The sequence below is a fragment of the Callorhinus ursinus genome, unplaced genomic scaffold, assembly GCF_003265705.2.
Source record: "Callorhinus ursinus isolate GAN/ISIS: 27379988/994484 unplaced genomic scaffold, GSC_fseal_2.0 scaffold18, whole genome shotgun sequence".
Taxonomy (NCBI): domain Eukaryota; kingdom Metazoa; phylum Chordata; class Mammalia; order Carnivora; family Otariidae; genus Callorhinus; species Callorhinus ursinus.
Window position 1 is genome coordinate 6,811,052 of NW_027397080.1, and position 7,144 is coordinate 6,818,195.

Sequence of the window (7,144 nt, forward strand, 5' to 3'; positions counted from 1 at the left end):
TTACGGCAGGGACAGATGTAAAATGCTTTTGATAAATTCTGGAAAGATACATAGATAACAGGAGGGTTCCACTTTCAGAAACTGTATGTGCTTATGTATTACTGGGAAACGGGTCAAATGCTTTCAACTGACCACCAAAGAATCTGTGATCCAAAAAAGGTTAAAACCTTTCTGTAACTATTCATATACGTTGAATAATGGCCATTCCTCTTGGGATTTGTCTGCTTCAGCATAGCTCTGGGGGTTTCCAGTACAGTGCAAGTTTCAGATACTCTAATAGGCCATATCCCAGATCAGTGTGCCCCAATAGTTGAGTTGGAAAATATGGTCATACTACCTCAGTCCCATTCTTTGTCCCTTTTCTGTTGCTTTTCTCTGGATCTTCCCTAGTTTCTCCAGATTTTATAAAGATCCAAGCACAGGTCAAGTTTTTTTGAATTTATCTTTTTTTTTTTTAAGATTTCATTTCTTTATTTGAGATACAGAGAGAGAAAGGGAGAGAGAGAGAGAGAGAATGCACAAGAGGCAGAGGGAGAGGGACAAGCTGTATCCCCATTGAACAGGGAGCCCGACATGGGGCTGGATCCCAGGACCCCAGGACCACCACCCGAGCCGAAGGCAGCTGCTTAACCAACTGAGCCATCCAGGCACCCCTGTATTTATCTTTGACAAATAACAGAAATAATTCTAAGATGACTAAATATACCGATGTCAAATTTATTTTATCCCATCTCTTTTTCATTAGGACATAAGGAAGGTTTACAATAGGCTAGAAAGCTAGAAATAGAACATTAGGGCCAAACTAAAAAGATATCAGAATTATCCTAAAGTTAAATATGTCTGTGACTGAATTTGAAACAATTCTGAGCTTCCTGGTTGCCAGGTCAAAAATTAAAACATAGTATATGGCATCCTTTTTTTAAAAAAAGATTTATTTGACAGAAAGAGAACACAAGTAGGCAGAGCAGCAGGCAGAGGTAGAGGGAGAAGCAGGCTCCCTGCTGAGCAGAGAGCCCCACACAGGACTCCATCCCAGAACCCTGGGGTTAACGACCTGAGCCAAAGGCAGACACCCAACTGACCCAGCTACCCAGGTGCCTGGCATCTTTTTTTTTTAATAGTAGACAGTATCTAAAAGGAATTAGGGGCGCCTGGGTGGCTCAGTTGGTTAAGTGACTGCCTTCGGCTCAGGTCATGATCCTGGAGTCCCTGGATCGAGTCCCGCATCGGGCTCCCTGCTCAGAGGGGAGTCTGCTTCTCCCTCTGACCCTCCCCCTCTCTTGTGCTCTCTCATTCTCTCTCTCTCAAATAAATAAATAAATAAAATCTTAAAAAAAAATAAAAAATAAAAGGAATTAGTGCATCAAAGAAGACAGACCATACATTTTTTCCCATGGCTAAAAATGCTAATTCTAAAGGTAATTGCTCATGTGACTTTATCAGGAACCAGTGGATGATATAACAAAGCAATCAAGAAGATTTGAACAACAAATGCAAAAGCTAAATTCATATAGATATTTCTTGTTATGCTCAATAAAAGCCAAAGACATAAAAGCAACCTAATGATGACTATTTTTTAAGGGGCTTGTCTAATGTGTAAATTGTTTTCTGTGGTCTAAAGTGGTCCAAAGTTAGAACTTAGAATGTTTGAAAAGTGTGTCCCCTGGGTCATCATTAACAGCACTTTTTCTAGCTAGGGTTTTGCTAAGTGCTTTGATAATCAGTCTCTTCCCTATGATCCTTTAAAACTTTGAGCGTGCCTTGTAATATTAGTGTTTTAAAACAGGAAGCTATAATTTGTTTACATATTTGACTGTGCATCAAAACTATAAATTCCTTGAGAATAATAACCAGGCCTCATTCATCTGTGTTTCCCCATCCCAGCACAGTGCTTGAATACAGTGGGGGTAGGCATAGAATAAATATTGGTCAAATGCATAAATGGTAATTATTTTGAGGTTGTTCTCTCTGTCCCTGAGAGTTGATAGTCCACATTGCTGAATAAGGGTGGATTCAGATGATTCAGAAACCAACCAAGTAGGTGGTATATCCTGTTAGAAGTTGCAGTTGACAATGGCCCAACCAGAGAGATATCCTTGAGGGAAACAGATGGGCTGCTCTGACAGCCACTCGGTGTGGTGTCTCCTTATGGGGTCACCACAGTACAGGCCTGCATTGCTCTGCATTTTCAGACACTTGACCAATCATACACATGCACACACATACATACACATTACTAATTACCAGGCACTATGCTATCATGGTTAAGGTTACTGTGGTACGAAAAGAGACATGGTTCCTGTCCTTCTAGAGCTTCCAGTCTGTTAGAGATGGCAGACAATCAAATCATCTCGACGACAAATATATAATCACAAACTGACAAGGACTATGAAGGAAAAGGACAGACTATTATGAGAGAGCACAACAGGCATCTTAACCACTCTTGGAGAGTAATGAAGACTTCCCTGAAGAAGTGACATTTGAGCTAGGAGTTAACTAAGCAAAGACAGATTGGGAACATTTCAGTCCGAGGGAACAGCATATCCAGTATCTTGTTATAAAAAAGACCATAATGTGTTTGAAGAATCAAAGGAAGTCTCCAGTGGCTGTGGTACAAAGCAGGAATGAAGAGAGTCAGGGAGGAAAAACTGATGAGGAAGGCAAGAGCCTCACCATTTAATGCCCTGTTGGCTGCCAAGAGATTTTTTTTACCTTTATTGTCTTTTTTTGTTTTAAAGATAAACTTTTTGTTTGTTTGTTTGTTTTTTAATTTTTATTTTTTTGGAGAGAGTGCAGGAGCAGGGCAGAGGGAGAATCCTAAGCAGGCTCCACACCAAGCACAGAGCCCAACCTAGGGCTTGATCTCAAGATCCCGAGATCATGACCTGGGCTGAAATCAAGAGGATGCTCAACCAACTGAGCCACCCAGTCGCCCCTACTTTTATCTTAAGAGCAGTGGGAAGGCAGTTCCAGGGTTAAGGTGAGAACAAAAGAGCTTAAGTATGATTAGATTTACATTTGAAAAGATCCCTAGCTGCTGTGTGGAGAACTGGTTGGAGGAGAGCAGGGGTGGATGGAAATCAGTAGAGGTTATTATATCTGTCCAGATGCATGCCTTGTTGTATTAGTTTTATAATATTACAAGGAACTTCCCACCTCCCAGCACACACAGTCTTTCATATCCCCACCTGCGGGTGTTTCTCTGCTAGTTCATCCTGTGAAAGCTCTGCGGTAGGCCTCCCATGCTCTGTTTACTGGTACCAGCAGTTCTCTGACCCAGGGGCATGGCTGGGCTAAAGCTGGGGATGGCAATGAAAGGAAAGAGGGATACCATCTTCCAAAATCTTCCAGATTCTTTGCCTAAAGTTTTCAAAGGAGTTGTCTATATTTGATGTTTCCTTTTACATGCTTCCTACCCACCAAGCATCAACCCACATCAGTCTAATTTCTGCCCCTCCCATTCCACTAAAACAGGTAAAGTCACCAATGATCTCCAAGCTATGGAGAGAAGCAGACTGACACAAGCGAAGTTTAACTTTTTTTTTTTAAGACTTTATTTATTTATTAGAGAGAGAGAGAAACAGCATGAGAGGGGAGAGGGTCAGAGGGAGAAGCAGGCTCCCTGCTGAGCCGGGGAGCCCGATGTGGGACTTGATCCCAGGATTCCGGGATCATGACCCGAGCGGAAGGCAGTCGCTTAACGAACTGAGCCACCCAGGCACCCTGACACAAGCAAAGTTTAGAAGATAAAGTGAACACTGGCGCCTGGCTGGCTCAGTTGGAAGAGCATGTGACTCTTGATCTTCGGGTTGTGAGTTCAAGTCCCATTGGGTGTAGAGGTTACTGAAAAAGATGTTAACTTTAGAAAATAATAAAATTTTAAAAAACAAACAAAAGATAAAGTGAACAGAACTTGGTGAGGATTAGGTATGGAGGTGAGAGAGATGAAGGAGTCAGGTATGACTCTTCCCCAGTGCCATTTTCCAAGAAAGTTTTTATCAAGTAAGGACCAGACTGGGGAGGAAGTTATGCGTAGTTTTGTGCATGTTGAGTTAGAGGTCCCTTTAAAGCATCATGTGGGTCTTTCCAAGTGGGGAGCATGTGTGAAAATCTGTGGGTCTGGAATTCAGAAGTCTGGGTTGGGGAAAAAACTAGAATCATTAGTGTAAAAATGGTAACTGAAGTTATGGGGGACCTGGGATTGTCTAGGGTAGAAATTCTTAGCCATTTTTAAAAATGTTTTAATTTTCGGATAGTCTATCAATATCCATTGGCTATCCATTGAATACTAATAGACTACCTGGAAATATGTAATATTTACCTATTAGATATTAATAAACTATCAGGAACTTTATAATATAAAGGCAAAAAAATCTTGAGATTTAAGAAACATACTGCAAAGGGAATTCTTCTCTTTTAAATTTTGTTTATTTTTAAGTAATCTCTACACCCCAACGTGGGGCTCAAACTCACAACCCCAAGATCAAGAGTCACATGCTCTACCAATTGAGCCAGCCAGGAGCCCCAGGAAATTCTAATAATAGCCTGAAACAAAGAGTACCAAATTATCTGAGCAAGACCTAGGAATTGGGGTGGGAGTCAGGAGAGAAGTGGTAAAATCCATCCAAAGGTTTCATGTGAGTGGAGAATGGAGAAATAAAAGCATTCTAAAGATCATATCTTGTTGAGGGAAGGGAAGGAAGAAGTGGGGGAAGAAAGCATCTCTATAAGGCAAATAGTTGGTGTTTTTTTATATGACAATAGAAAAATATGTGTGCAATAATAAGCACAGGGAAAGGAGAAGAAATCGTAAATGAAAATAGGAAAGTATGGTAGAACTCAAAAATTAACAAGAAAAAGGGGGAGCAAATGGTAATTTGATAAAACCAGTGGAATCAGCAAAGTAAAATAAATAAACATAGTCTCAATTGACAGAACTGAGTGCTATCAATTGCCATTAAATGTAAATAAACAGAACTATCCCACTGAAAGACAGATTGTCAGACTGAGATAAAAATGAACCCAACTAGGGACTTCTGGGTGGCTCAGTGGGTTAAGCATCTGCTTTTGGCTCAGGTCATGATCCCAGGGTCCTGGGACCAAGCCCTGTGTAGGACTCCCTGCTCAGCTGGGAGCCTGCTACTCCCTCTCTCTCTGCCTCTCCCCCATGCTTGTGCTCTCTCTCTCTCTCTCTCAAATGGATGAATAAAATCTTAAAAAAAAAAAAATGAACCCAACTATGTACTGTGTATAAGAAACAGATTTAAAATGCAGTGATAAAGGGGTGCCTGGGTGGCATAGTTGGTTAAGTGTCTGACTCTTGGTTTCAGTTCAGGTTGTGATCTCAGGGTCCTGAGATCGAGCCCCACACAGGGCTCCACACTCAGGGTGAAGTCTGCTTGAGATTTTCCCTCTCCCTCGCTCCTCACTCCCCTCCCCACTCTCCCCCCCTCCAGTCTTTCTCTTTCTTTCTCTCCCTCAAATAAATACATCTTAGATTTTATTTATGTATTTATTTGAGAGAGTGTGAGAGCAAGAGAGATCACAGAGGCAGAGGGAGAGGGAGAAGCAGACCCATTGCTGCGTGGAGAGGCCAACATGGGGCTCCATCTGATGACCCTGACATCATGACCTGAGCTGAAGGCAGATGCTTAACCAACTAAGCCACCCAGGTGCCCCCCCCTTTTAAAGATTTTATTCATCCATTTGGAGAGAGTGAGAGCGAGAGAGATAAAATAAATAAATAAATCTTAAAAGAAAAATGCAGTGATAAAGGAAAGTTGAAAATAAGGAGTGGGCAAGGCAAATCCAGCGAATACTAAGTAAAAGGAAGGCAGAAGTGGCAATGTTAATATCAGTAGGAATCTAAAGAAAAAGAACTCCGTGGGATAATATGATACAATAATAGAAAGCATAATTTAAGAAGTTTTAATAATTATAAACTAAACAACATGGCAGCTAAATATACAAAGCAAAAACTACTAAAGAGCTCCTGGCTGGCTCAGTGGGTAGAGCAGGCAACTCTTGATCACTGGGTCATGAGTTCAAAGCCCACATTGGGCGTAGAGCCTACCTAAAAACAAATAATAAAAATAAAAAATATATATATATTAGAAAGGCAAAGAGAACTTGATAGAAATACAATCATATTGTGATTAAATAGATTTCGTACTGAATAATAGGCAAGAACATAAAGGAACTGAGCAGGGAGCCCAACATGGGACTGGATCCCAGGAACCTGAGATCATGACCTGAGCCAAAGTCTGATGGTTAACCAACTGAGCCACCCAGGCACCCCTAAACAAATTTGGCTTAATAGTCATTTATGCATTCTAACATCCACTGAATGGAGAATATCCTTTTTTTAATATGCACATGAATCATTTACAAAATTAGACCATATACTTGTGTCACAAAGAAAACATAAATGTATTTTTTTCAAAAACAAATTTATTGAGTACACTTTAATTATAATCCAATAAAATTAGAAATACATAATAAAAAGGTGAAGGGGAGGCACCTGGTTAGCTCAGTCAATAGAACATGCAACTCTTGATCTCGGGGTCATGAGTTCGAGCCCCACACTGGGTGTAGAGAGCACTAAAAAAAAATAAATTAAGAAAAAGGTGATAGGGGGTGCCTGGGTGGCTCAGTCGTTAAGCGTCTGCCTTCCGCCCAGGTCATAATCCCAGGGTCCTGGGATCGAGCCATGCATCGGGCTCCCTGCTCAGCGGGAAGCCTGCTTCTCCCTCTCCCACTCCCCCTGCTTGTGTTCCCTCTCTCGCTGTGTCTCTCTCTGTCAAATAAATAAAAATCTTAAAAAAAAAAAGGAAAAAGGTGATAGGTAAATCTTTGAATGCCTGGAAATTAATAAGCATATTCCTAGATAACATTGAAATCAAAGAGGAAATAAAAATTGAAATTGTAAACTAGAAAGCAATAAAAAAGAGAACATTTCAGATTAAAACATATACACAGCAAACAGTTCCTTCTGTAGTCAGGGCAAATTTTATAGCTTAGTGCCTTCATTATTGAAAATGAAATACTGAAAAAATACATGAGCTTACAATTCATCTTAAGAAATTAGGTAAACAGGGCGCCTGGGTGGCTCAGTCGGTTAAGTGACTGCCTTTGGCTCAGGTCA